A 5217-nucleotide genomic window follows, 5' to 3' on the forward strand; every position below is an offset into this window, starting at 1 on the left:
AACGGGTCTGGAACCCTGGTACCCGTTACACTTGGATCATTGTCCTGCTGCATAACCAAAGAGTGCTTGAGGTCATAAACCAGATATCCTCCTCCTTCAGGATTTTTTGGCAGAGAGCAAAAATAAAAACCACTACCATGTTAGCTTGTGGATAATATGAAAGTGATTTTGTGAAATGCTGTGTGAGTTTCACACCAACTTGCTACCAGGGTGCACAACTTCTAGGCATTCTACTTCTACTTGTTTGCTTGAACAACTTTTTACCTTAAAAATTTGATTATTTTGCATTCACTAAAGTTATCTTAGCTTGATATAAAAATTTGTTGGAAGTCTGAAACATTTAATTGTAATAGGAAAAAAAGCATAACCTGATGAAATCCCTTATGCAGAAGATACTTCTTCACACCAGCAGTATATAGATACAAAACACTTCCTACAAAATAGACACAGGTTGCACTGAAATATTTAAACATGGACACAAAGTGAGAATATGGATTGGCAAAGAGGTGAATTGACCTGTAGCTGAGCAAAACCTCTGTGCTTTCGTTGAAAGTGTTTGTGAAATGGAAACTAAGATAGCAATCAACTTATGCAACTAATTATATATGAGTGGACAAATCACATTCTGTTCCGCACTGGATATTTTCTGATTTTGCTGAGAAAAAAAGATGTTTAAAAAAATAGACTGTAGAGGATTTCAGGAGCAGGCAGATATTTCCTGCAATCTAAAAGGAAATATTAACTTATTTAGACAGTTTTGAGAACTTGGCTTCAGTAGAAAGGCATCAATACCTGCAGACTAAGGTGACATTTAAATCTGACATTAATTTCCAGTGGACTTATCTTGGTGCCCTTGCTGATCCCCTGACTTATCCTCTCATATATGAAGCTTTGAGTGAAAGGTCTCACCAGTTTTACAATTGAGTCCTCTAAAAATGCAAACACCTTTATCCTCAGTAGATCTAAAGCAGTTGTCACAATTTGTCAAAAATTAAATATGAAGAAATTGTCGTCTCTAATGACTTTGACAAAACTAATTTGAATGATCAAAGAACTTCACAGTTGCAAATTTTGCACAGACTTGCAATTTTCACCATTCACCGCAATTGTTCTGCAAACCTGATCAATTACTTTAACATTTTCTGCATTTACATTTTTCTAATTTTTTGCAGAATTTGCTTCCTGCATACAGTCCATGATAACTTGAATATCCAATATAGAATTCTTATTTTACGCTTGGACAACTTCTCACAACATGATTTAATTCATATTAAGAGAGTGCCATTTCAAGAAGGTACTTGAAAACGTTATTTGCACTTTTAAGGACTGATGCTCATTCTTTCGCATAGAGTGCATAGAGAAACGTCTAGCACCCGTTTTAGTCCCACTGCTGCTTGCTCCCTGAAACACTATTCTATCATTCCCCTGTGACTGAGCCTACGTACACACCATCAGTCTAACTTTACTGATGCTCATGCAGCATGCACCACCTACTCTATTACACTGACAAGGTCACAGGGACATTTGAGATTTTTGGAGGGCTTTTTTAAGCAGAAACACTTCAATTACATTCTTTTGCAGCATACCCTACAATCTCAGATTGAGCGCACCTATAGAGATGCTCAATTCAGCCTTTGGATATAACTGCTTTTGTTTCTTAAAAACTGTGGGGTTAAAATTAAAATCGTGATATGCCATTTGAACAAAAAAAGAAAGGAAAGGAAAATTCAGAAAGATGTGTGTCACTTGAAAATGTAACTTATTTTAACTAAGAATCAGTAGCTTGCTATAAATCTTTTAAAAATAATGCTACTGGTGAGTAAGTCCAGTGCTGAAACCAGGAGAAGCATTTTTTCAAGTTCTAGTTTAACCACAAATCATTATCAAAACTGAAGTAAGCTTTCTAGTGTTAGCCTGGCACTGCAAAACTAAGAATAAAAAAAACACCTGATAATAGTAACTGTATCTGTGGAGTCAGATATAGATCTAAAAACACATAATGAAGCTATGCATGTTTTTGACAGAAAATAGTAGTTTTCTTAACCTAGTTATCTCATGCCTGAGTAGCATTTGCACAATCTCTTTGGGTTTGGAAACCCAAAGGTTTCTAACAAAATATTTGTTGCCGTCAGGGGAAAAAAAAACTGCATGACAGCAATAATAAATGATTGTAATGTAATTGTAAAGTTCTGATTGTCATGAAATGCTGAAGTCAAGTTCTTCCCCAACCGAGCCTTCACTAAATCTCTGATAAAAGTCAAAATTTCCACAAGCCTGACAGAGAAAGTTCAACTTTTAGTTCAAGGTTTTGCCCTCCATGCCCCGTTTGTGCTGATTCATCCTCAGAATGTCAGAACACAGTATGCTCTCGGAGGAAGTTAAAAGCCACTGCCACCTTACAGGGAAGATTGGTACCCAGCAGTTTACTTTAAAGTGACTGAAACTGAATCCGAAGACAAAAAGCCTCAACGATGTCAAGATTTTCTGACAGATTCAGCCCAGCTTTATTTACGAGAAAAGCGCAACAACACTTTACACACAGCACAAGCATGATTTACTGTCCTAATATCATAATCTATATTTATTCTCCCTAAAGCCTTTTATGTAGCATCATGCCCAGTCAATCATTAAATCCAACCAGAGAATATAAATCAATGACAACAGACTTCAAATTAAAATAAGATAATGTCCTAACACTTATAAAAGGAAATACTGCCAGGCACAAAACAAATAAAAATGTCAGCAATGGATTTATATTGAGGTTGTATTTGAGTGTGCATCATAAAGCAGTGCAACAAGAGGGCACACACAGAATTAGAGAGCATGAGAGTTGGTGCATAAAGTGAGCTCTCGACACAGGTACTGTATAATTGAGCAGAGATGTGCTCAATCTGGCTTCATTTTACTAGAAAGCCTGTCATATTCATATCTCTGTCATTGCCATAGTAACCAAAAGGTCCCTTTTTGAATATCTTTCTTTTGAAGCTTCCACGCAGCTGAAGCCAACGTCTTCAAATCTGCTTTAATACCGGCAACACAGAAAATGTGTGCATGACGGTGTGTGTGTGCGTGTGTGTGGAGCTACCTGCACGGGAGCTTGTAAATTTATCTCCATTACTTTAAGTCACAGTGAGAAGGGTGTGTTGAAAGAGTGAAGGAATGAAAGAGGAGAGTGAGAAGGAAAGACAGGAGGGGAAAAAAGTCGGTGTGCTGCTCACTTTGGAGGCAGTTGCTAGGTGGAGCTGGGATGATGCTTTGAAGCTTGGATGTGACTGCTCCTAAAAACATGTCTGTTCCTGCTCTACATTAATAAAATGTGCATATAGCAAGGAGCGAAGACAAACCTCACATGTATTTATATTTGTTAATATATACAACGCTGTGCTCTCTGCGTACGTGTGACTGAAACAACACAATGGAGGAGGTGGAATACTGGAAATTATTAGCCAATACATTGGCTAAAGTTTTAAATATAACAAGGAAAAATGGAAAAATGTAGAGAATGTATGGGAACAGAAAACAAGCATATCACTGGACAAGAGTAAGAGATACAGGTAAATATCCCCAAGCTAGCAGGCCTGCTAATATTCAGCGTAATAACAATAATAATTTTTGGAGGAAAGAACCCAAAATCCAAAGAATTGTACCGCAACTGAAATGTTTAATAAAATAAGAACATACTTACGGAAAACAACACAAATTGAAGGTATTGAGCGGGTAGACTAGCGGAAGTTAGCCGGTGAGCGCAGGTAGGCCTGGAAGGCCAGATTAATCAGATACAACAAGGAACAGCTGTGAACAGTTGCAAGCAGGTAAACTGAGACATTGGACATTTCACCCAAAACAAAAGACGTCCTCGCCACAGAATACAGCAACATAATACAAGAAATTGTCAATATTGTCGAGGAAATTAAACAATATAACATATTATTTTGTATGTAGGAGATATGATAGAAAAATTAAAAACATTTAATTTAAATAATTATTATACAGGGAGATTCAGAATGTGTTAAAATTTGATTCATTTTTTGTTTGTTTTTAAGAAAACAAAATTAACAAATAAAATAGACAATTTGAGTCACACTCTTTACCAGTAGGTGGCGGTAATGCATACCATCCGTTTCTTCAGTCTCTAGCAAAAATCAAAAAGAAGAACAACAACGTGGAAGAACCCATAGACATAATATAAGAGTAGATACCGCTCCGGCGCAGGAAATACGGCGGCCATCTTGGAGCGGTATACCCTCCTACTTTGCTCAATCAAAAACGAAGCTGAAGTTGGTTTCCAATTCCAGCTTCCAATAGCTAAAGGGCGATTCCACTTAATTTCTCACTACTTTCCGCATCTTTAATCAACTCTAGTTTAAAAACTACTACACCTAGACACTTGAAACTTGGACTGGATTATTCTCTTCTTCAAGCTGAATATTTAAAACCTTGTTTGTGATTTGTGAAACCTTTTCCTGATTTGTGAAAACTCAATAAAGTTAGATTTTCACAATTTTTGGCACCTCTTTCATTACTAGAACTGCTGTAATTAAAAAAAACTACAACTCCTAGACACTTCAAACCTGGACTAGATTATTCTGCTCTTATAGCAGAATATTTAAAACTGTGTTTGGGATTTGTGAAACCTTTTTCTGATTTGTGAAAACTCAATAAAGTTAGATTTTCACCATTTTTGGCATCTCTTTCATACTAGAACTGCTCTAATTAAAAGACTACAACTCCTAGACTCTCCAAACCTGGACTAGATTATTCTGCTCTAATAGCAGAATATTTATAACCATGTTTGTGCTTTGTGAAACATTTTCCTGATTTGTGAAACTTCAAAAAAGGGCAATTTCAGCCCTTTTTTTATCTTGGTCACACAAGAACTGATCTATTTCCAAAACTACGACACCTAGACTCTCCAAACCTCGACTGGATTATTCTCGACTAAGAACAGAATATTTAGAACCATGTTTGGGATTTGTGAAACCTTTTTCTGATTTGTGAAAACTCAATGAAGTTCAATTTTCACCATTTTTTTTCCATCTGGATCATCTGCTCTAATTAAAAAACTACTACAGCTAGACACTTCAAATCTGGATAAGTTTATTCTTATCTAATAGCAGAATATTTATAACCATGTTTGGGATTTGTGAAACCTTTTTCTGATTTTTGAAAACTCAATAAAGTTCGATTTTCACCATTTTTTGCATCTGGATCACACTA

At 36.2% G+C, this 5217-nt stretch overlaps 1 long non-coding RNA gene across 3 annotated transcripts in view; it reads right to left on the minus strand.

The window, feature by feature from the left end:
* The window catches only part of LOC106953787 (uncharacterized), a 61038-nt gene extending 57195 nt beyond the window's left edge, over positions 1-3843 (minus strand). For 2 of the 3 annotated variants that reach the window (XR_001426256.1, XR_001426254.1), the window contains exon 1: positions 3686-3843. This is a non-coding gene — a long non-coding RNA (uncharacterized LOC106953787). Of the gene's footprint in view, positions 1-3085; positions 3311-3685 lie in introns of those variants that run through there. The other variant, XR_001426255.1, reaches the window with a different exon arrangement.
* Between the last annotated feature and the right edge of the window lie 1374 nt (positions 3844-5217).

This window comes from Poecilia latipinna, unplaced genomic scaffold, assembly GCF_001443285.1.
Source record: "Poecilia latipinna isolate Pla-1442-1.1 unplaced genomic scaffold, P_latipinna-1.0 Scaffold603, whole genome shotgun sequence".
Classification (NCBI taxonomy): domain Eukaryota; kingdom Metazoa; phylum Chordata; class Actinopteri; order Cyprinodontiformes; family Poeciliidae; genus Poecilia; species Poecilia latipinna.